Source organism: Rhinatrema bivittatum, chromosome 2, assembly GCF_901001135.1.
Source record: "Rhinatrema bivittatum chromosome 2, aRhiBiv1.1, whole genome shotgun sequence".
NCBI lineage: Eukaryota > Metazoa > Chordata > Amphibia > Gymnophiona > Rhinatrematidae > Rhinatrema > Rhinatrema bivittatum.
Genome location: NC_042616.1, coordinates 647279246 through 647304928, shown reverse-complemented (window position 1 = coordinate 647304928; position 25683 = coordinate 647279246). Strand labels below are relative to the sequence as shown.

The window sequence follows — 25683 nt, the reverse complement described above, 5'->3', positions numbered from 1 at the left end:
GGGTGGCAGAAACATCAAGCTGAGGAAGCAGATCTGGAAAAATGCTGCATCACCAAAAGGAAATCCATTCAGAGCCAATGACAAAACCAAGGTACACAACTAACAAAAGCATAACCAAAAATACAAGACTGTGCACCACTTCAGAAAAGATAAACAATGCCTTAGCAAACTTTCCCTAATTAGTATTAGGCATAGCTATGGTTGCATTAGTGCCATTTCCTGTGTCTCCCTCAACTGCACTAAATAAGGGGCCTACCCCATTTCCTGTCTAAACAGGTAGTTTTAAGGCTTGTCTATGTTCACAAGCATTGCTCCATCATTCTGTCTTCCATCTGATAGACATTTAAGCATTTTGGTAGTATGTGTTCCTGGCTTATTACCAAAGATCAATTACAAAGAACTTCATGTTTCCTCCTTTAAATAAGAATAAATATCTACATACAGTTGTGGACAACAGGATTTTACCAGCTAACACACTATCGGGCAGATACAGTACATTGGACGCGTGTTTTCCCTTACCCCTTATTCAGTAAGGGGCCAAAAACGCACGTCCAACCCGCAGAACCTAATAGCGCCCTCAACATGCAAATGCATGTTGATGGCCCTATTAGGTATTCCCACAGCAAAATGTGCAGCCAAGCCGCACATTTTGCTTTCGGAAATTAACGCCTACCCAAAAGGTAGGCGCTAATTTCTTCAGGTACCGGGAAAGTGCACAGAAAAGCAGTTTTTACTGCTTTTCTGTGCACCCTCCGACTTAATATCATGGCGATATTAAGTCGGAGGTCCCGAAGGGTAAAAAAAAAGTAAAAAGAAAAAAAAAATTTGAAGTAGGCCCGCGGCTGTCGGGTCGAAAACCGGATGCTCAATCCTGCTGACAGCCGCCGCTCCAGGCCAAAAGGCGGCGCTAGGGATGCGCTAGTGTCCCTAGCACCTCCTTTTGCCTGTTTCTACCGCCGGGCCTCATTTAAATACAGAATCGCGCGCACAGGCGAGTGGCCTGTGTGCGCGCCGGGAGAGCGGGCGTTCGCCAGCTCTCCCGCGGACTTTACTGAATCGGCCCGAATGGTAGCAAATACATAGGCAACAGAACAATGTTTTTAAAAATTACAGCAACACGATAATGTTAAGTAGTTTTAATTATTTGAGGCCACTACATAAAATGACACGCAAGAGTAACAGGTTTGATGGAAGGAGGTCAAATGACATCTCATAAAGCCAGAATGTCCTTGCTCAACCTACGAAAATGGTACTTAAAGTGTCCAGGCAACTTTTCAAAAAAGTGACTAATCAGGAGTCTTCCCTAACATTTCCATTCTCTGAACTGCTTTAGATGAAGCAGTCCATACACAGCAAAATACTAGTTTACTGGAACATTCCAATATTCAATTAAACTTATTTTAAACCAAAACATCCAGGTATTAGATGCATACTGGGAAAACTAGAATCAAACCCAGCTTAATGTTTTATATTTTGTCTACACCAAAAAGATATAGTTTATCATTTTATGCCAAACTATTCTCATTATGCTTAACTTATTCCAATTGTGTTTTTTCTTAAACAAGATATTTCCCCAAGTATCTTAAAATCCAAATAGAAAGCACCAGAGATCAAAAATTTTACATTTAACTTTCAGCAGCAGTTTGTGATGTGAAACCAAACATTTGACACCACTTTATAAGAAATCACTATCAAAAAACTCACATGGTATTTAAAAAAAAAAAAAAAAAGTTTTCAAACGAAAAGCTGGTCATTTCCAAGCAGCAAAGCCTTGTTATACAGAATCCAAACTAAGTAGATCTTGATCAAACATGGAATCAACGTATGCACTATAAACCAGTTTTGATATAAAAAAAGTAAGATCTAATTGTTAAACACATATAAACATCATCCAAAACCAAGAAATGTTGCATTACAAGCCAAGGTTGTAACATTCATCATCATTGAAAAATGTACTAGACAACCACAAAATCAGTGCAAATTTTCTTCTAGGTATGTTAAAGCAGTTTAAAAATCCAGCACTGTTCACCTGTTACAAGCCTTGGAAGTTAATGGCGCCTTCCCCACACTGTATCCACTGTGATGTACTAGATTCCCTGATAACACCTTATTACTTCATAAACCCACAAGCAACTCATCAGGATACCCCTTCTACTTCCTAAAATAAAAACACAGACAACTTGCTCATAGTTTTCTTTATGTTCAAGAGATCCATTTTTTCTTTGCATTAAAAGTTTAACAAATTCAATATTTAAAACTTTTTTTGGGAGGGGGAGGGAGAGGCTTGGATGCTCTTGCTGGCCAGGACAGATTTACAGCCGGCTCCCAGCCACACAGTTAGCTTTCAGTCTTTTTTTTTTTTTTATATCATTGTCAATGAATGGGCCCCAGTCAAATTAAAGCTGCCATTTTAGGTTAAGGACTGGAGAGTCTCTGTTGTGTAACAGCAAGACAAAAACATCTTTTAAGTCTCCCATGCCCTATGCTTGCTAGTTTAAGAAGAGAATTCAATTTTGCAAATTAAATTTGCCAAAGTTCACTTCTACAATGCAATGAAACATTTCTGTACACACACACACACACACACAAAGATTCTTCCCCCAGGTTAAGGGGCTTTCTGACCAGGATAAATCAGCTCCCCCTGACTGGAAAGGTCACCGTCCTTACGGTTTTTTTGCTGTCATTGCAATGCACCGCTCCTGAAGAACAGCACAGAAACAGGACGGGGGTCTCCATGAGCAAGGGCATTTCTCACCTCATAAAATGGGAAAGAAAGCCATCAGATTTTCAGCAAGCCCCTTGCCATAACTTTTCAGCAATAACTGCGCACCCCCCACCCACACACACAAAATCATTTTAATATGCATTCACCCGAAATAAGGAAAATGGACTTCTATCTTAATTCACGTTGAAAGGAGATGAAAAGTATGCCAAGAGTTATACAGTGAATCTAATCGTCTCCGTAATTCAAAAACCCCTCATGCACTGCTACTTTCCCTTTGTCCATTGTTTGTTAGGAGAAGGGGGAAAAAAAACTAGTTTAAAGCAAGGCGTGAGCGATCTTTAGAAGTGACCTCGGGAAAACAAGTCCGATCGCCAGCGTTTGTCTGCTCGATTTTTTTCCCAAAGTCTCTGTTTTAACGAAAATACTTTGAAGGGCGACGCAGAAATGAGTTTGGATGGGGCGTCAGAGGGGTGTATTCCCACACCAAGGGTGTCCTCCTGTGTGTAGTGCTATCAGGATAAATGAATGCAATGTAATGATGGCTGCTCGGTGCCTGCGGCTCCTTCTCCCCGAGACTCACCAACAACCTCCTCCTGCCTCCCTCCGCTCCCACCACACACAAAACACACATCGGCCCCCGCCGCTTCCCAGCAAAGATCAGCAGCACGATTCAACACCGAATAAGAGGGAAACAAACACCAGAGATTCCCTTTCGACTACGGTCAATCGGACAAAAACAACCTTCTTTCTCTGCCCCCTCTCTCCCACCCCCCATTTTCTCCTACTGACCGCTTGGCCTCAAACCACCTTCTCCTTTCACCCTCAAAATTGCCCACATTGCAAGAAAACTAAAACCCACCTGTGTTACAGATCCCATCTCCCCCACCTCCTAAATTAAAAAAGGCCCCCACTTCCCATTAGTCGATGTAAATAAAACTGGATGAAAGGACAGAGTTGATATAGGGTTAGGCTCCTATTATGCAGAAACCATCACCATGTCCTGATGTGTGTGTCTGTGTACAACTGTGTACGCCCCCCTCCACCTTTTTCTTCCAACAGCAGTTCCTTAGTGCCCCCTCGCCCGTGCACTTTCCAGCTTCTCAGGACAAGGCACTTCGTGTCTCTCTTTTTCGCTATGAACTCCCCGGCGCGCACACAAACACACACACACACTTCTCCCACTTCCTCCAGCAGCAAGTCGAAATATTATACAATTCTCCACCCCTCTCCCTTTCTTTTACAGCAGAAAACCCGTTAAGTACATGGACAACTCGCACTAAAGAAACCCCCTGAGCACAGAAAACAATGCAAGGAGGAAGGGAGGCAGTGCTGCAGTTTCTGTGGCTACAGAGATCATAAGCCTCAGCGTGGCCAGCGAGAATAATTAAAAAAAAAAAAAAAAAGATCCTGTGTCGCAACTCCTGGCCAGCTCTATCGCAAACCAGCACACCCCCCATCTCTCAGCCCAAACTTCTCGCCAGTTCTTATTGTTTTCATCTATCTTTTCACTATACATTACACTGGTACTCTTCAGTGGGGAAAAAACGAAAGAAAAACCCACAGCAAAAGTCTGTTTTCACCATGCAACAACCGCCCCCCCCCCCCCCAAAATATAAACTCGGCACTTAAGGCAAATCCTTCACCCAGGAGTTCTTAAAAGCCAGAACGGCTATAAAAGGTAGAGGGGGTGGGTGGGAGGGAATGAGAATACCTTGAAAAGTTAAAGTGCAATAAAAAGTCAAAACAAAAAAAACAAATGCACTTCATCTGAAGTAGTGCTTCTTTCCCATACATTACACACTCGTGTTTCGGATGCAGTCTTGCCTTGGGGGTGTCAATGCAACTCTAACACGAGCGCCACTTTCCCACTCCCAGGACCCACCAACTGCTACCCCCCTCACCACCTCACTTACCTACTTTGTTCCGTCGGCCGGTTGCCTCGCCAGAGCCGAAATGGAATGAAAGCCAAAAACAGCAGACAAAAAAGTACACACAAGTCAAGCCCGGGGAAGCGCAAGGGCAGGCAGAGCTCACATAGGATTTCTTGGGCAATCCTTCATTCTGCTGCCGCGGGTTTCTCCAGCAGATTCAGGCTCTCCTCTCACTTTTATTTTTTTCCCCCCTTAACCCCCTGCTGTGCGTCTCTCGCGTCCCGTCCGTCCGCTTTACTCGCTCTTTGTGTAATTTGGCCTGCTTCAATGATAATCTGACAGGTTCTGAGTGTGCCCGCATACAGCAGAGACCCACACGGCCCCCCCCCCCCCCCTCCCCCTCCCTTTTTCCGGCCACCTCCAGCAGCAGAAGACCCAGTCCAAGCGTTCCCCCTCCGAAACTCCGCGTGCGCAGGGCGGACATAGAGGGAGCACGTGCACATCTACCGACTGACGCACGGACACCTGCCCACCCGCCGCTCTGCTTCCCTCCTCCATCTTCCTCCTTCCTCTTCTCTGTCGTCACTAAGAGCCCCCACCTCATTTTTTGAAGAATCCGGGCCCTGACAGCAAGTAGGAGGAGCCAAGTTCATTCATGCAGTTATAGGGGAAGAAAGGAAAGCTCCGCTTTTTTTTTTCTTCTTTTCCAATGAAGAAAGAGGGAGACACTTGGAAAATGTAGTTCCCTCCTGGTTGCAACTTTTTTTTTTTTGCTCAATATATTGCATCTGTATTTTTAAATTAGTAGTATATGCATGAATGTTTTATGGCCAAATCACGTTTTCAGAGTGGGGGCCAGCTCTATATTCTTCAGTGTCCATCATGAATTGCTATGATTCTTTACTTGAAAGTAAATAAACTTCCTCCACTCTACGAGAATTGTATCAGGGAACGCTGCTAAACACTCCCTTCAGAAATGAGACTTACAGTCGCACCTACTGCTTACCAAAAGTTGGGGATTCTGTCATTTAACTGACACCCCTGTGATTCAACCCGTTGTAATATCTATATTTAACATTACAAGTCTGTCAATGCAGGGGCTGGCTGGAAACAGCATGTACTTCTAGCACACGCCCTGCTAAAATTTCACTCCCTTCAAAAAGGTATTATTTTAGTGTACTTTCAATTAATGCCATTTATTAATTATTCTATTTTTCCTTATTTAAGCTATAATGCACTATAATATATATATATTACACAATCATCCTAGCTACTTCACTCAAATTATGGATTTTGATCGTATGCAAAGTTTCTTTTCATTTTATCCAAATAGATTTTATATTTGATTTTTTTTTTTTTTATAAAATAGGTTCACTTTTTATTAAAATAAGCTCCCCCCCCCCCCCCCCCCCCCCCCAATTCTTAAAAACATATCTCCCGGGTAATTTGTTCAGCTGTTTGCTATATTTGGTACCCTACATATCAATTTGATATTTGCCTGGGGTTTGGATGAGAGGACAGCACAGCAGCCCCCCGATTTACTTAGGTCTGCAAAGAAGGGAGGTGGAGCTTTCAAAATCTTTAAGCACTAATGTCTTCTTAGGGATGTACGAGGCCTGGGGCAGAATGCCACTCAGAGGTTCACTGCTCCCCTACCCTAAACATAGAAACCAACTTTTCAAAATGATTGAGGGTGTTCACCTCAACACAAGTTACCATGGGCGAAAAAAGGATATATTAAAAAAAAAAAAAACAAAAAAAAAAACCCACAACCACATGGAGGGTCTAGGGAACAATTGTCCCAATTTGTATTTAAATGTACAGAGTGAATCAGGTAGTGCAGACACTTCAAAAAGAAGAGTTAGAGAAGCAGTGAAAGTCCCATCAGTTTTTCTGACACTTCTGTCATCAATCCTAAATCATCCCACTAGTAACCCCATCCCCCTCCTGTACACTCCACTCTTCCCCCCACCTCCAGCCTGATCTAGCCCATCCACACTTCCAACCGGTCTTCAACAGTCTCTCTTCCCTCCTCAGCACACCCCCACCTTTCAAACTCCTTTTTTCTCATCCCTTATCCAATTTTTCTCCCTATGTACAGGCACAGTGAGGTTAATTTTCAGAATTACAGTGATCGGGTAAGTAATTCAGATATTTACATGCATAGTTTGTATGTCTTGCTTATCATTATCTATGTTTATATCTGTTATTTGTTTTATGTTCCAGTTAACATTGTACATTAATTGCATTTCTAAAATAAAATCAAAGCAAAGTAAATCACTTTATCTGAATATCCAACTGGACATACCCAGCTACGTCTGCTGCTGAATATACCCTGATAACTTTAAAACAAGTATTTTTCTGACAAAACTTACCCATGACTTTAGCCTCCTGGGTAAATGCACACAGACTAAAGTTTACCACATCCCTGGAATGCCTCTAGCCCTGCCCCTTTGTGTGCATAAGTCACCCACACAAAAAATGTACCTGTTCAGGAGCAGGGGTGGGTGAGAGAGAAGGAGAATTGGGACCTGAAAGAATTGTCCTAACCCCCAAAATTAGACAGACAAGTCCTTTGAATATCAGTTAGTGACATATTTGGAAGCAAGGGGCTTAATGCTCCCCCTACCTACTCTCTTCCCCCATCTTAACCTGCTCTGCTCCTTACTTCCTCCTGACCTAGCCTGCCCTCGTCCCAGTTTCTCTCCCTATTAGGATTTTGCTTCCCTCTTCCCTGGCCAGCTCCCCTACCCTGTAGGCTCAGCTCACCCACCCCTCAGCAGACTCAGCTGAACTCTTAATTTCTGATTCTCCCATCCCCCACATAGGCTTGAACTTCCCCAGCTCCAGCTCCTCAGAGCCCAGGCACATCTACGTTCCCTAGGGCCTTTCCAGCCTCCCTATCCGCTACAGCACTTCTCTAGGTACTCAGAGTCCAGACCAGGGGCAGACCCAAGCCAGCAGCGTCCAGATGAGCCCCTTCACCACCTGCATACCCTGAACCTTGGCAGCTCAGCAGTCAGCAGCTGCCCAGACCTAGAGCTGTACTTGCCCATGGTGCATCCTGCCCTCAGCCTGGAAACCACAGAAATGTGCTGAGTGGGAGAGATGGGAATACACCAGCATCCTGGACACAGAATAATGCACTCATATTGACCTACTGCATTACAGACCACCTGATAATGCTGTAATGGCCAGAGAGTAGTTATTAATTTTATAGCACATCTAGTACCGTAGCACTTTAGGCAAGTTACAATCTCAACATAAAATTACAATGCCACATTTCTAAAACCAAAAAGAGAACCTTCACCATACTTGCAAACACATCACTCATTCCCAAACTGACTACATACACTGGACACACACATTACTCACAACTACAACCATCCATTATCCAAGCAGTCTGAGCCGGGAATCAAGCGGGAAGCTGCAGAGTTGTGCTGGAAGAAAAGAGGGAGCAAGGACGTGGAAGCTGAGCCAAGAGGGAAGCTTAACAAAGAATCATTTATAGCAGGGGTGGCCAACTTCAGTCCTCAAGAGACAAAAAACAGGCCTAGTTTTCATGATATCCACAATGAATATGCATGAAAGATTTGAATAGAATGGAGGCAGCATGTGCAAATCTGTCTCATGCATATTCATTTTGGATATCCTGAAAACCTGGCTGTTTGTGGCTCTGGAGGACTGGAATTGGCCACCCCTGGCTTATAGCCTGGAGGTAATATACCTCTTGACCCCCTCCCAAACTCAAACCATCTCTTCCAGGTACCGCCCAGCTACTTCTTTGGGACCAAATGCTGCCTCCCATAGGATATAATTAGTGAATGATTATTTTTTGATTCCCCTCCATTCCAGCTCTGACCCCAGCTTTTTGTTTTTTGATGTTTGTTTGCTGTTTTTTTTTTTTTTAAATACTGGAGTTGCTAAAAGGGAGAAATTTAAGAGATTTTCAGCCTGCGCTCAGTATCATATACTACCACAACTCCCTCCACCCTCCCCCATGTCTGTCCCTTAAAATAACTTACTTGCCCTGGTGAATGCAGAGTGATGGGCAGAATACCAGCTGCATCCCCAACCCCAACCACAGAAGTTTTCACCAACCTTAAACAATTTCTCTCCTTTTTTTGCTTGTTCTTGGTCTTGTCTCCACATCCATTCTCTAATGCTTTTTCTGTTTTCCTCTCCTTTCTGTTCTCCTTCCTTTGTCTCTCTCAATCCATAGTCTGCCTCTCTGCAATTTATCTTTTTTACTTTTCTAGTCTCCCTCCCACTGCTTCCTTACCCTTTCGCCTCTTCATTCCCTCCTCTTCACACTTTTCTACCATAATCTCCTCTCACAAGGATGCTCTCCTAGTGCTCTTCATCGCTCAGCCTCTCCCCCTTCCACAGCTTGTTTCCCGCCCCTAGATCATGTCCTCTTTTTACATGTCCCCGCAGCTTCTCATCCTGTAACTAATCCCCTTTCTCTGCCCCCACTCAACTCTACTCCCAGTCTCATCCCCCCATCACTCAGGCAGTCTCCCCCTTTCCCATCCTCGTTCCCTTTTAATTCCTCTCAAGCTCCTCCCACAATGTTCTCCCTCTGATGCAGTAACCCCTTTCACTTCCCCTTGCCTTCCTCCCAGCTTCCCCCTCACAACTCCTCTTACCTTCTCTCACCCATTTCCAGTCCTTTTTCCCCCCCTTTCTCACTCTATCTGCTGCTCTTCCCCTCTCTAGGCAGAAATTGTTTTTCCTGTGCTTCTGCTGCTCCCTCTTCCCCTTGCCACCTAATGGTCAGAATTTCCTTAGCTAATCAAAAGACCACAGGAGATAGACACATAGCTAGAAACTTGAGTTCTGGTCACACAGATTAAGAATATAAGATTTGCCATACTTGGCCAAACCAAAGGTCCATCGAGACCAGTATCCTGTTTCCAACAGTGGCCAATTCAGGTCACAAGTACCTGAGAAGATCCCAAAAGTCCATAGATAGAAATCCCAGGGCTAGCCATTGATTTCTCTGGACTAGACTGGGAAGGGGGGGGGGGGGAAGAACAAGGAAACATTTCATCTCTTTCTTTCCCCTCCCTGACCTCCTCTCTCCCCCCTCCAGGGAGATGATCTCAGCACTCTTACCAAGTCCAGCACTTTTGCCTCTCTCTCCCTAAGCCTGACCCCAGCACTCTTCCCTTCCCTCTGTCCCCCTTTCTGAGGCCCAACCCTGACTAACTTTCTCCTTCATTCAATCCAACCCAGCTTTATTTAAATATTCCACACAAGGGTCAGTCCACTGCAGGTGGCAAGTGAAGTGCTCTATCATGTGAAAAGTCCCTGATTGAATTCTGCTAGGCTGGGGGTGCTGTGGAGGCAGCATTCACAGTTGTCCATCCACCCCCCCCCCCCAAGAGGAAAGCAGGCGGTGTGAAGCAGAGTAATGGACATTGCTTAAGGCAACTCCCAGTGGCTTCATTCAGGGCCCATGATTGCAAGGCTCTGGATGGAGCCATGGTGCATAATCCCCAAATGAGGACTCTTACTACAAAATATAAATTGGGAGGTGATATAAAACAAAGAAAAATAATCCCTATGTAGTTGTGAATACAAAGGCTCCTGGTGCCAGATTCCATCCCAGATTCTGACCGAGCTGGAACAACAAAGGAGCAAGAGGAAAACTGTACTGTCCAAAAACAAACTAAAATGTCTCTGCTCCCCACAGAATTCATCCCACCTCACTTTCTCATCACCACCCCACTCAATCCTTCCCAGGTATTCTTTCCCCTTTTCACCTCCCAACATTTTCTCCTTCTCACAGCACACCCAGGCTCACACCACCTCCTCTTACCCTCCTTTCCCTTCCCACAAAAGTATTTATACGAGTCACTGCTGTGGTCTGGAACTGTTTCTGCTCCATTCTTTTCCCTCCCCTCCTATTCCAGGATGACAGGAGGGGGATGAGCTAGATTAGAGAATGCAGTGGCACGTCTTCTCTTCTTTGCTCCAGGCTCATCCCTTCCCGCCTGTTCATTGCAACCTGCCTGAGAGGAGAGGAGCTAGACCAGGGAGCAAAGGACTATTCTCTGCTGCCTGACATTTGGTATCATCCAATGGAGTCCTGCCTATCTGCTCTCAAACTCTAGGGTCACTGTTGGGTAGCTTAGAGTTAGGGTGCAGGAGAGAATACAGGGGGAAGTGCTCAAGCACCAGGAGTTGTGCCTATGATACGCACATATGAATGTTCCAAAATTCAAATAAATATTAAACAAAAAAAAAAAAAAATCCAGTTATTTGTTGTGTCAATTTGAAAACGAGAATTAAACAAAGCTGTGCCAACATGTTTGCATGAGGTAATCGGTACTTAATGTGCAGTAAAACAGGTTAGAGCAGCAAAGAATGGAAACATGGGATTTGCAAGTTTTGTGTGTTATTTCCTAGTACCTAAACCCGGGGCACTATGGGTATGCACATGACCTGTGTCACTGGCACGCAAACAAAATAAAAGCATCTTGCATTAAACTTCACAAGTTATTTATACTTGGAAAGTTGCCTACACCTCAAGGAGGTGTAGATAAACTAGCAATGCCCTTGGAAGAAAGTTAACAAGCCTGGTGATTCTCCTGAGATAGGCATTTAAAAGGGCCGCATGCCCCATGAAAAGATCCCCCCCCCCCCCCAAGCCAAAAGTCTGTGGAGGTCTAGAAGTTATCCCCTCACTTCCCTAGTCAGGCCCTACATTTTTAGAGGACTACTACCCCCTCCCTCCTACTGTAGTTTCACCTCACACACTTACTGCTCAAGCCCTTCCCCAGTTTAATGAAAGTTCTTCTACACTCCCATCGACCACCCTCAAACAAATCCCCCCCTAGAGACTTACCCTGGTGGTTTAGTGGAAGCAGGAGTAAACCCAACTCACTTCTGCACAGCCAGCACAATTTAAAAAAAAAAAAAATCTGTGCTGACTGACCCCAAGCACTCAAGTACCAAATTTAACTAAATTCCATGAAAATTTTTATTGCGGTACAACAGCGCTTCTTAGTGTGGCTTTATAAAACCGCAAAATATTAGAGGAACAATTTTCTATGTCCACACCAAAAGTTATGACAAAAACACCCACCTCTTTTATGCCACCTATTTCTGGCTGTGTGCTAAAAAATATAAACACAAAACAGTGCAAGATTTTTTTCATATATATTAAAAATTTGAATAAGCACCAAAAAGTTTTACAGTTATTAACTTCCAGCAGCAGTTTGTGATGCAAAACTAACATTTTACATCACTTTTACTAGAAATAACTGTCAAAAAATCCAAGATATTAAAAAATAAATAATTTCAAATGAAAAGCTTGTCATTTCCAAGCAGCAAAAAACTTATGCTAATCAGAATTCAAACTAAGCAGATCTTGTCAAAACATGGAGTCAACAACTTAAGCTCTACTAGCCAAGAGCAGCCTGCTTCCAGCATCCAGCCTGCTCCCAGCATCCAGCCAGGCATTTTCCCCAGACACAGAATGGGAGAAATGTCTTAAGTGAATCAGGCCCCAAGTTTGATTAAAAAAAAAAAAAAAACTGTTAAAAACGAAAAACCAGCATCCAAAACAGAGTAATGTTGCATTATAAGCAAAGATTTTAACATTCAACATTTAAAACTTTACTAGACCACCACAAAACCAGTGCAAATTGTCTTCTTGGTATGTTAAAGCAGTTTAAAAATCCAGCACTGTTCACCTGTTACAAGCCTCGGAAGTTAATGGCGCCTTCCCCACACTGTATCCACTGTGATGTACTAGATTCCCTGATAACACGTTATTACTTCATAAACCCACAGGCAACACATCAGGATACCCCTTCTACTTCGTAACATAACACAGACTACTTGCTCACTTTGGTTTATTTCGTTATGTCCAAGAGGATTATGTTAAACTTAATGCAAAGAAAAGAAAATTAAAAAAAAAAAACTTTCTTTGGGGAAGGGATGCTCTTCCTGACCAAGAGAGTTTTACAGCCTGCTCCCAGCATCCAGCCACAGTTAGCTTCCAGTCTTTTTTATTATCATTGTCAATGAATGGGCCCCAGTCAAATTAAAGCTGCCATTTTAGGTTAAGGACAGGAGAGCCTCTGTTGTTTAACAAGACAAACACCCTTAATTCTCCCATGCCCTATGCTCGCTGGTCTAAGAAGAAATTAAAAAAAAAAATGCCAAAATTTCCTATCTACAATGCAAGGAACCATTTCTGTACATAAATACAAATAATCCCCCCACCCCCCCAAGTTAAGGGGTTTTCAGACCAGGATAAATCAGCTTCCCCGACTGGAAAGGTCACCGTCCTTACGGATTTTTGCTGTCATTGCAATGGACCGCTCCTGAACAACAGCACAGAAAAACGACCGAGGGTTTCTCCACGACCAAGAGCATTTCTCGCCCCATAAAATGGGAAAGAAAAACACACACAAAAGTCTTAAGCCAACATCAGATTTTCAGCAAGCCCCTTTCCATAACTTTTCAACAATAACTCTCCCCCACCCCACCAATGAAAATTATTTTAATATGCATGCACCCGAAATAAGAAAAACAGACTAAAATATAAAAGTGCATCTTAATAACTCACGTTGAAAGGAGATGAAAAGTATGCCAAGAGTTATACAGTGAATCTAATCGTCTCTGTAATTCAAAAACCCCTCATGCACTGCTACTTTCCCTTTGTCCATTGTTTGTTAGGAGAAGGGAAAAAAAACTAGTTTAAAGCAAGGCGTGAGCGATCTTTAGAAGTGACCTCGGGAAAACAAGTCCGATCGCCAGCGTTTGTCTGCTCGATTTTTTTCCCAAAGTCTCTGTTTTAACGAAAATACTTTGAAGGACGACGCAGAAATGAGTTTGGATGGGGCGTCGGAGGGGTGTATTCCCACACCAAGGGTGTCCTCCTGTGTGTAGTGCTATCAGGATAAATGAATGCAATGTAATGATGGCTGCTCGGTGCCTGCGGCTCCTTCTCCCTGAGACTCACCAACAACCTCCTCCTGCCTCCCTCCGCTCCCACCACACACAAAACACACATCGGCCCCCGCCGCTTCCCAGCAAAGATCAGCAGCACGATTCAACACCGAATAAGAGGGAAACAAACACCAGAGATACCCTTTCGACTACGGTCAATCGGACAAAAACAACCTTCTTTCTCTGCCCCCTCTCTCCCACCCCCCATTTTCTCCTACTGACCGCTTGGCCTCAAACCACCTTCTCCTTTCACCCTCAAAATTGCCCACATTGCAAGAAAACTAAAACCCACCTGTGTTACAGATCCCATCTCCCTCACCTCCTAAATTTAAAAAAAAAAGCCCCCATTCCCCTTAAGCGATATAAAACTGGATGAAAGGACAGAGAGAGTTGATATAGGGTTAGGCTCCTATTATGCAGAAGCCACCACCATGTCCTGATATGTGTATGTCTGTATCTGTGCACCCCCTCCCCTTTTTTTCTTCCACCTCTGCCAAGCACCAACAGCCCCTTAGTGCCCCCCCTCCCCCATTCCTCTCCCTGGTACCTTTCTCTGCCCTCCGGCTGCCTCTGCACTTTCCAGCCAGCTCCTCAGGACAAGGCACCTCGTGTCTCTCTCTCTTGCTTCCACCCTCCTCCCCCTCCCCTCCTTTCCCCCGGCGCACACACAAACACTTCTCCCACTTCCTCCGGCAGCAAATCGAAATATACAATTTGCTCTCTCTCCACCCTCCCCCCCCTTGGACCCTCCCCAGCAGAAAACCCAGTAGGTATATGTACAACTCACGCTCAAGAAAGCCCCTCGTACCAGAAACGCACCAGAAAACAAAAAGCGAGGAGGAAGGGGAGGCAGCGCTGCACTTTGTGTGGCTATAGCGATCCTCAGCCCCAGCATGGCCAGCGAGAATAGAGAAAGATCCCTCTCGCGACTCTCGGCCAGCTCTATCGCGAGTCAACCCCCTCCCCATCTCCCCCAGTCCAAACTTGTTTCTCTCTCTTTTACTCTCAAATCATCTTTCCTGTTTCTTTCTTTTCCTCCTCTCTCTTTTTACTATGAACTCGTGCTCATCGGTAACAGAAAACCACAGCAAAAGACACAGTAGAGTTCTCAAACAAGCAACAAAAAAAAAAAAAAAAATCCCAAGATTATAAACTCAATATCCAAGGTAAATCCTTCGCCCCAGAGCGACTTTTTTAGAAAGTCAGGATCACTCTAAAGGGGAAGGGGGAATGAGAACACCTTGGAAAGTTAAAGTGCAAAAAAACAAAACAATCTCCCAACTGCACCTCGTCTCAAGTTGTGCTTCCTGGGTACGTACAGAGTCGCACACCCATGTGCGCGGCTGGAGCCGTCCCTCCGTGTATTGGGCGCTGCTGTAACCTGAACGTCGGGCTACTGTGCGTGGTATTCCAATCCACCCATCGCCCCCCAGCGAGCACCCACCAACCTGCTCTCCCTCACAACTCGCTTACCTACTTTCAAAGGCACCAGGGCTGCGGGTGCTTGAGCACCCCCAATATTCTCTGTTGCAGGCTTACTGATCGGGAAGCTGAAAGTTACCCTGGTACAGGGCGGCTGGGTGGGGGAGGGCAGACAGGACTCTATTGGACAGTGCAGCTCAGGCAGCCAGAACAGTCCGCCGCTTCCTGCTCCAGCTCCTCCCCTCTCAGGCAGGGTGCAGGGAAACAGGAGAGGCGGGGAGAGCCTGGAACAGATAGAGAGAAGAGAAAATAAAAGCCACGCCCTCCCTAATCCAGCTCCTCCCCTGCTGTCATTACTTTGGAAACACATTTTAAATTGTTATACCAATAAAGTTATCTCAGTGTGAGAGAGTGAGGACAGAGCAGACCCTGGAGAGCAAAGCAGAACCACTCTGTTCCATAACCCACCCCTCCTGTCATTCAAGAGGGGGGAATGGAACAGTAGCAGTCCCAAACCACAGTTGTGATTGCTATAAGTATTTTCAGGGGAGAGAGGGAAGGTGAAAGGAGGGTAAAAGTAGGAGGAGAATGTCTGGGAGTGGTATGAGAATACTGGGGAAGGTGCAAAGGAAAATACAGGGGGGGGGGGCGCGCAAGATGAGGTAAATATTAGGGAGGTGAGAAGGAAGTTGAATGCTGGGGACAATGAGAGGATTGAATACTGGAGAAGCTGATTCTTTTTAAGACCTTGCAGTTTTCTTCCTGCTCTTTTGTACTTCCAGCTCAGGCGGAACCAGGGCTGGGATCTGGTGCCTTCATTCACAATTACATTACAATTACATTCTCCCAACTTGTGTTTAGTCCAATCATTGTAGTGACAGTCCTGGACCAAGGGGTCATGCATCAGGACTCCTTCCAGGAGCCTGCAATCATGGGCCTTGAATCTGGACACTAGGTGTCAGCCATAAACAATGACCATGACTCCTTTCTTCCACTTGGAACTGAACGCTGCTACCACAGCATTCCTAGGCTAGCTGCTGAGTGAAAGACTCAACTTAGGGTTTGAGCAGGGGACCTTCCACATGGCAGTGCACTGCACTTACCACCTGAACCACCAGGCTGGCCAGGGAGTAAAATATTTATAAATGAATTGGATGAAGAGAAATGCTGGGATCAGGCTTGGGAAGAGAGAATGTGGGAGTGTTGGGGATCAGGCTTGTGGATAGGATGGCCCTATCTCTCCCCATCAGCTTCATGATTACAGGGAGGGAGGAAGGGCTGTCACCTCTCCATAGAGAAATGTGCTGTGTCCCCAGTCCCTGCCTCCTTTCCTGTGCTGTGATTAGATGTCATGGGGACAGGAGGTGGTGCCCTTAGTTATAGTTCTTCATGAGTACCACGGTTTTCCAACAGCTGACTCCTTGACTTTTCTGGGCCTATAGTGCTGCTGGGCCACAGGAGAGACAGGCAAAAAGGGTGCAGGTTAAGCAGAGGAGACAAGAGGGAAAAGGGGAAGGGAAGGGAAGGACACAAATGGGGGCATGAAGGGAAGAGAGAGGGTGGAGGCACGGGGATAGGGAGAGAGGAGAGACAAAAAAAAGCATACAGTGGAGGAAGGGAGACAGACATAAGATGCACATGGTGAGGAGAGACAACAGGATATAGTGGAAGGGAAGGATAGAGAGGATATGGGGAAAAGACAAAAAGGGGAGAGAGATGAGGTGACAGTGAAGAGAGAGACAAAAGTGTACAGTGAAAGAGGGGAGTCATACGGGGAAGGGGAAAACACAGGGGGCATGGAAGGTAAGGAAGAGAGAGAAGCACAATGGAGAGAGAAGAGGGGGAACTGGGGAGAGAGAGATGGAAGAGTGATGGGAGGGGAAAGAGGAGGGATAGAAAGATGAGAACATGGGGAGCACTGAGGCTAGAGACAGGAGGGCAACATAGAAGAAGGAGAGGAGAGAGAAAGATGGGGTATATTGAGTGACAGAGGGCACAATGGAGACAGATGAAATGCGGGAGGGATTAAAGGAAAGCAGGGAGAACAAGCTTAAAGAGGGCAGGGACGAGAATAAAATAGGAGATACAGGAGTGAATTTAAATAAAAAAAGATGAGATACAATAGAATGAGATGTGAAGTGATGGATGTAAGAAAGTCACAAAAAGAGATGGATAGAAGTGGCCTGAAAGGGAATCAATGTCAGCTGTCGCGGGGGGAGCTGGAGAAAGGAGGAAAGTCATAGAAAAGTAAAATGAACAGGAAAACTGGGAAAGCAGTCAAGGAAAGCCAGATGATGGAAGTAGAGGAGCAAGAATAATATGATATTGGAAAAAATGTAAAGGTAAGAATTTTATTTTCAAATTAATTATATATATATACATATTCTGTGAGCCCAATATTGAAAATGGCACTTAGCTGGCTAAGTCAAGAGGCCGCCAATGAAGTGTGGGTGACTCGCCAGAATGATGGCTACTGCCTGGAGACAATACCTTTATTCAATAAACATACACATGGTTACTGTGACTCCAACATCGCTCTAAGCTTCAACAGCAAGAGGAAATGTGGAAAAAAGGATTTGCACTCACAAAGACGGGAGTAGCTGGCTTGTTACGGCGGTTACTACCCCAAACCAAATAAGCCTGATACTTCACGTTCAATGCATATCCAGCAGAGCTCTCCGCTTCAACGGCAGGGGAGAAGAAAAAAAAGGGTTCGCACTCACAAAGCAGGGAGTAGCTGGCTTGTTACGGCGGTTACTACCCCAAACCAAATGTGCCTGATACTTCACTTTCGATGCATATCCAGTATAGCTCTCTGCTTCAACGGCAGGGGAGAAGAAAAACAACCAATAAGGGCTGTATAACATAGTCTGGGAAAAAACAAATGAGCATGGGTGTAGCTTGCTTATTGCGGCGGTTACTACCCCTACTACCCCTAACTAATCAAGCTAGATATTTCACTTGGATGCAGCTCCATCACTGCTCTCTACATTAATGGTGGGGGAGGAAGGGAAATAGAACCAAGAGCTAAGAGAAATAGATAAGTATGAGAGAAAAAATGTGTGAAGCTTGATGGGCAGACTGGATGGGCCATTTGGTCTTCTTCTGCCGTCATTTCTATGTTTCTATAAGTGGTGCCATTAACTATCCAGCTATGGTCAGTGGGTGCCATTTAACAAGATAAGTGGCTTAGCCAGCTAAGACAGGGGTGAAAAATGGGTGGATTGGGGAGGAATCGAATTGGCCAGATAAATTAACCGGTTAACTCGATATTCAGAGTTAGCCTGCTGATTTATACCTCCGGCTAACTCTGGTCAGGATAAAAGGCTGTCCTAAAGTCAGCCAGTTATACATAACCGGCTAACTAAGGGGTGGATTTATCAAAATGCGGTAAGTACCACATGTGATAGCAAAAGGGGTGTGTTTTATGCTAATATAGCATTTATCACTAATTACCTGTGTGAAGAGCAAATTGCAATACCATTTCAGATTCTGTGATAAGTGCCAGACCTGTGAGAGAGAGAGAGAGCAACCGACTGACCGACTGACCAACCGACCATAATATCATGGCCCATAGGTAGGTATTTGTGTCCCTATGGTAGGCCCACCTAGTAACTCGAGGTGGGGATTAGGTAAGAGTGTAGGGGGTTAGGGGCCACTTTGACATTCTAAGTGATACCTACGAACAGAACAGTGGTCTCTTGTGAAGATTTTCTGGCCTTCGGAGTGAGGAAACTCACTCCAAGGTGAGATTTGGGCAATGTTCTCTCAACCTAGCTTGATGGACTCTCTACCTGGGTAACATCAAGCTAGGTTGAGAGAACATTGCCCAAATCTCACCTTGGAGTGAGTTTCCTCACTCAGAAGGCCAGCAAATCTTCACAAAAGACCACTGTTCTGTTCGTAGGTATCACGTATAATGTCAAAGTGGCCCCTAACCCCCTACACTCTTACCTAATCCCCACCTCGAGTTACTAGGTGGGCCTACCATAGGGATACAAATACCTACCTATGGGCCATGATATTATGGCCAGTCTCTCATCTATTTATATGTCTGACACCTAGCATGGGTGGTGGTCAATTCTTTTTAACTTTATGTCCTGTTATTTGGAGTGAGGAGTGTTATGCTCATTGCTTCTCTCTCCTATCTCCCTGAACCTGTAATCCAATCTTGGGCTATCTGTGGAGGGGAGATGTGGAGGAAGACAGGGAAAATAGAGAGAAGAATCTGTGTAAGGGAGAGAAAGAGAAACATGGACATGGGAATAAGAAAATCATCATCAGGCATTTAAACTAAAGGATGGGGTGGCAGAAGGTGGCAAATGAAATTGGAATGTCACCCACAAGCAATAGAGGAAGTGAGAGGAGATAATAACAAAATCAATCAGTTCAACATTCTACGCTTAAGCAAAAGAGCAGAAAAGTTGACTATGAAGCACAACAAACCAAGGAAGGAAAGGTGGAAAGTTATGCCACAGATGCTCCTAGTCTGGGCAACAAAATGCCAGATCTGCAGGCCCTAATAATGGAGGTGGACTTGGACATTGTTGCTATTACAGGTAATTGCTTCATAGGATCTCATGACTGGAATAAGACCATCCCGAGCTATAACATTTTAAGGAAGGGCAGAGAGGACATCAATGCAACTGAAATGCAAGGGATGTGGGGTAGGGAAGAAGCATTATGGGCTATCTTAAAAAAATAAGATAGTCCTTCCACTTACAATGATGTGGTCTACAGGCCTACTCAAACTGAAGACCTCGACTGAGATCTGGCCAAAGACATCCAAAGTGTGGAAAGGAAGGGTGAAATTGCTTGTTGGAGATTTTAATCTGCCGGATGTAGATTGGAGTATCCCTACTGCTGAAAAGAAGTAGAGTGGATGCCCTTGATGATGGTCTGCTAAAACAAATTGTGATAGAACCCACAAGGGAGGGAGTGTTCACAAACGGGAAAAATGTCTCTAATATCAGAGTAGGTGCTCACTTGAGCCTTAGCTAACAGTGGACAGTATGGTTTGATATCGCAGCCAGGATGGAGAGAAGTCACATGAAGATCCAAGTTTTGAATTTAAAAAAATACAGACTTTGAGAAAATGAGGAAGTACCTTGAGCAGGAACTACAAACCTCTCCTGGGCACGCGATCCAGTAAATAAATTTATGTAAATGAGGGCCTGTGGTAAAAGGAGGCGCTAGGGACACTAGCACATCCCTAGCGCCTCCTTTTTGACAGAAGCGGCGGCTGTCAGCGGGTTTGACAGCTGACGTTCAATTTTACCGGCGTCGGTTCTCAAACCCGCTGACAGCCACGGGTTCGGAAAACGGACACCGACTAAATTGAGCACCCGTCTTCCAACCCGCGGGCCACGGGCAGATTTTACTTTTTTTTTTTATTATTTAAATTTTTTTTTTATTTTTGGGGCTTCCGACTTAATATCGCTATGATATTAAGTCGGAGGGTGTACAGAAAAGCAGTTTTTTCTGCTTTTCTGTACACTTTCCTGGTGCCGGCCGAAATTAAAATGTACGGCTTGGCTGCACATTTTACTTTCTGGATCGCGCGGGAATGACTAATAGGCCCATCAACATGCATTTGCATGTTGCGGGCGCTATTAGTTTCGGGGGGGGGGTTTGGCCACACGTTTTCGACGCGCTATTACCTCTTACTGTATAAGGGGTAAAAATAGCACGTCAAAAAGGTGCAGCCAAACGCAGGCTAACAGTGCGCTCCGCCAGAGTGCACTTTACTGTATTGGCCCGTATGTAAGAAAAGTAAACAAGAGTATGAGAAAAAATAAACCGATTCTATTCTCAAAGGAGTTGGCTAATAAAAATAAAAATGGCAACAAAAATGGCATTCAAGGTTTCCAAAAAGAGGAACATAGGGAAGAATATCTGGTGAAGCTGAGAGAAGCAAGGAATGCAATCAACAAAGCAAAAAGTCAAGTGGAAGAAAGAATTGCTAAAGAGTTAAAGTGAGGTGACAAAACATTTTTCAGATATATTAGTGAAAGGAGAAAGACCCAAGGTGGTATAGTAAAACTGAAAGGAGACAAGGATCAATGTGTGGAGAAAGATGATGAAATAGCAGAAATTTAAAAAAATACTTCAGTTTAGTGTTCACTAAAGAAGACCCTGGAGAAGAACCGTTGCTGGTTAACAAGAGCATGGATGAGAGTGGGATAGACACAATCTCATTTACAGAAGAGAGACTGTATGGGAGGAGCCAGGAAAACCGATAGTAGGCAAGGCCATGGGGCCGGATGGGGTATATCCCAGGATACTAAGAGAACTCAGATGTGCTGGCAAATTCACTGAAAGAGCTATTCGATAGATCCCCGGAAATGGGAGTGGTGCCACAAAATTGGAGAAACACAGTTGTGGTCCCACTTCATAAGGATGGTAGCATAGAGGAGGTGGGAAACTTCAGACTGGTTAGCCTCACCTCAGTTTTGGGAAAATTAATTAAAGTTCTGCTGAAGGATAGGATAGTGAACTATGTTCAATCAAGTGGATTTTTGGACTTAAAGCAGCATGGATTCACCAAGGGAAGATCCTGTCAGACAAATCTGATTTTTTTGATTGGATGACTAGAGGATTGGATCAAGGAAGTGCGCTCAATGTGATTTACTTGGATTTCAGCAAAGCTTTTGATACAATCCAGCAGAGGAGGCTTGTGAATAAAATTAGAAGCTTGGGTGTTGGCCCCAAGGTGCTGGAGTGGTTTACAAACTGGTTGACTGACAGGAGACAATGTGTAATGATAAATGGAACCTGCTCTGATGAGAGAATGGTGTTGAGTGCCTCAAGGATCTGTTTTGGGACTGGTTCTGTTCAATATCTTTGTAAGCGACATTGCAGAGGGGTTAGAGGGAAAAGTTTGCCTTTTTGTGGATGATACCAAAATATGCAACAGAGTGGACAAGCCTGAAGGAGTAGAGAGAATGAAAAGGATTCAAGAAAACTAGAAACAGTGGTCAACTGGAGTCAATGCCAAGAAGGGCAGAGGCATATACCTGTATGTGATAGGGAGCGAAAGACTATTGTGCATGGACCAGGAGAGGGACCCTGGAGTGATTGTGTCTGGTGATCTGAAGGCAGCGAAGCAATATGACAAGGCAATAGCTAAAGCCAGAAAGATCCTAGCTGCATAGGGAGAGTTATAACCAGCAGAAAAGGAAGGTGATAATGCCCTTGGTGAGACCCCACCTGGAGTATTGTGTTCAGTTCTGAAGACCATATCTGAAAAAGAATAGAGACAGGATGGAAACTGTCCAGAGGAAGGCAACTAAAATGGTGTGGGGTCTGTTTCAGAAGACCTACAAGGAGAGGCTGAAGGATCTAAATATATATATATCATGGAGAAGGTGCAGGGGAGATATGATATAGACCTTTAGATATCTGACATATTAATGATGCACAAACTTCCAACCTTTTCTATTGGAAAGAAAACAGTAGAACTAGGGATTCACAATATGAAACTCCAAGGGGGGACAACTTGGAACAAATATTAGGAAATATTTCTTCAAAGAGAGGGCGGTGGATGCTTAGAATGCCTTCCCAGAACAGGTGGTGAAGATGAAAACAGAAAATGAATTCAAAAGGGCATGGGTAAATACTGGTGATCCCTAGAGGTTGGAAATGAAGAAAAAGAGTGGTGTAACATTTCTGTATGAGGGCAACCTGCATGAGCGGCAGTTACTACCCTTAACAGAATGCATGGGGGTAACTCAGTATGGAGTGGTAGTTACTACCATAAGCAAATTGCTGGGCAGACTGGATGGATCCTTTGGTCTTTATCTTTCATCATTATTAATTTACTGTATGTTTGAGAATGTGTGTAAGGAGGAGGCTGTGTGCCTGGGCAGGGAGTGTAAGGAGGAGGGTGTGTATGTGTGTGTATATATATTAGAGAAGGTTTAGTTTGATACACAGCAAAACCATGTATGATAGAGGCTGTACTTAATGGGTGTGTGTGTGTGTGTGTGAGGATGGTGAAATAATACTATTTTTTAAAACAAAGTCTATAGGAGGCGTATGCTTGGAGAAGTGATAAGAGGACTACAAATGGTTCGTCGACTGGATTTCAGATTGAGATTCACTGACATTTCTTATGTTCTTATGTAATGACCTTTTGGGATTCATTACGTGCAGGACCCTAGCTTTAAGTCATTTTGAGTTACAGAGTAGCCACCATTTAGGAACAGCTCCTCCACTGAGGTTGTTGAAATGACCATCCTCCTGGGTTTATAAAAGCAGCCTGCAGCATAGCTACATTTGACATTTGAATTAGAGGTCAGAGGAGTAGAGGTGTTTTCCTGAGTTAGAGTTTTGCTCCCTTGCTGGAACCAGACGATATAAGTCCCCTTTCCATTCTAGGTGGTGTTCTAGGCCATGAGGCCTAGCACAAAGATTTTTTTTGAATCCTTTTGAGGTTACCTTCCTGCAACAGCCTTGGTACCCCTGGCTGGAGAATTTCGACGAGTCCAATAGCTAACTTAGATCAGGAGGTAGGGAATATTCCTCTGCTTTCCATCCCACAAACTTTGAGTTAGATCAGGGGTATGAGGATTCCAGATTTTTCCATTTTTGTGAAGATTTCTACTTTGAGTTACTGAAGAGGAAGTTTGTGGCCACCCTTCCTACCCTGAAAAGATGCTATGAGAGAGATGCTGTATTCCCTGCTATCTGGACTTTTCCTAAGAAAAGCCCTTGTTTGTCATCTGAAAAAGAGAACTTTGAGTAAAACCTTTTGATATATCCGATGTATCAAAAAATCATCACAGGTGAATCCAGGCTTTAGGCTTCACAGCCCCAGCTTCCAGAGACTCCGCACCCCTTGCAGTAGAAGAGGACCGGAAGGGCAGGCCTAATGGCGCAGGCACTGCACAACTCCTTACTGTAAATTTACTGCAGGTTTTATTCAGAAGGAATTTAATTCAAAACAAAAGTTAATAAGGTCTTTCTCATTTCTTTCAACAAGTACCAGAAGCTACCAGCAACTGAAGGATGGCCGGGAAACATCTTATTGTCAAACCTGTTGCTGCTGTTACCCATTCTACTGCTGTCCAGACTGATCCACAGTGAGGAACTAGTTCAGTGTGAAAGATGTCTGCAGATCAACTCCTTCAGGAAAGAGGTGACAGAACTCAAAGAGGTGGTAGCAAGACTAAGAAGCATCTGGGAGAAAGAGGACTACATCGCTGAAATGCCTATCACGACATCTAAGATGGAGAACTCAAGCAGAGTGGAAGGTGACACCATGAGATGACAGCTGGATCAAGATTACTATGGTGACTAGACCCTATACCATGGCTCTGATTTCCCTTGAACTGAATAACTGATTAGTAACCCTGGAAGAGGAGAAGGAGATGTCATCCCATGATAGGGAAGAACCAGGCCATGCAAACCCAAAAGCTGAGGGCACAGCAACCACTGCACCTAGGAGGCGGAGGATTATTGGTGACTCACTTCTAAGGGGCACAGAGGCATCCATCTGCCAACCAGACATGTTGTCCTGAGAAGTGTGCTGTCTGCTGGGTGCCAAAATTCAAGACATTATGGAGAGATTTCCAAGAATCCTCAAGTCTACCTAACACTATCTGATGTTGCTTATCCATGTTGGCACAAATGATACTGCAAGGTAAACCACAGATCATATCAAAAGTGACTTCATGGCTCTGCGAGAAAGGGTAAAGCATATAGGGGTACAAGTGGTATTCTCTTCAATCCTCCCAGTTAAGGATAAAAGGCCCAGATAGGGAAGCTTGCATTCTAGAGATAAATGGCTGCAGAGAAGGTGTCAATGTGAGTGGTTTGGCTTCCTGGATCATGAGATGATTTTTTACCCGCCGGTGAGAGATTGTATGTGTGCACTCGGTGCAAAGAGCTCCTGGCTCTCAGGGAACAAGTCCGACCTCTGGAGGCTAGAGTAGCAGACTTGGAGGAGCTGAGGGAGACAGAGAGGTACATTGACGAGACCTTCAGGGACATAGTAGCCAAGTCCCAAATCCATCTGGCCAGCCCCAGTGACTGCCTTGGATCAGAAAGGGTCTCCAGTAGGAGAACATCACCCTGGAGTAGCAGGAAGTGATCCTGTAGCAAGGACCTGCTCTCCAGGTGATGTATTGTCCTCTCCGCACTTGAGGACCAAATCTCCCAGGGCTACTGCCCAGGAGGGAAGGGTTAGGCCGGCCATCATAGTTGGTGATTCAATATTAGAAATGTAGATAGCAGGGTGGCTGGTGGACGCTGAGGACCGCCTGGTAACTTGCCTGCCTGGTGCGAAGGTGGCAGACCTCACGTGTCACCTAGATAGGATTATAGACAGTGCTGGGGAGGAGCAGGCTGTCGTGGTACATGTGGGCACCAACAACATAGGAAAATGTGGGAGAGAGGTACTGGAAGCCAAATTTAGGATTTTAGGTAAAAAGCTGAAATCCAGAACCTCCAGGGTGGCATTCTCTGAAATGCTTCCTGTTCCACGTGCAGGTCCCCAGAGGCAGGCAGAGCTCCAGAGTTTCAATGCGTGGATGAGACGATGGTGCAGGGAAGAGGGATTCAGCTTTGGAAGGAACTGGGGAAACCTTTGGGGAAAAGGGATACTTTTCCGAAAGGACGGGCTCCACCTTAACCAGAATGGAACCAAGCTGCTGGCACTAACTTTGAAAAAGGAGATAGAGCAGCTTTTAAACTAGA

The 25683-nt window shown here is 44.8% G+C and overlaps 1 protein-coding gene across 8 annotated transcripts in view; it reads right to left on the bottom strand.

The window, feature by feature from the left end:
- Positions 1 to 15244, bottom strand: part of CHD7 (chromodomain helicase DNA binding protein 7) — a 509619-nt gene extending 494375 nt beyond the window's left edge. For 3 of the 8 annotated variants that reach the window (XM_029591355.1, XM_029591364.1, XM_029591363.1), the window contains exon 1: positions 15037 to 15244. The gene's annotated coding sequence lies outside the window, so the exon portion shown is untranslated. Of the gene's footprint in view, positions 1 to 4638; positions 4890 to 14110; positions 14195 to 14850; positions 14953 to 15036 lie in introns of those variants that run through there. The other 5 variants (XM_029591357.1, XM_029591359.1, XM_029591358.1 and 2 more) reach the window with 5 other exon arrangements.
- Between the last annotated feature and the right edge of the window lie 10439 nt (positions 15245 to 25683).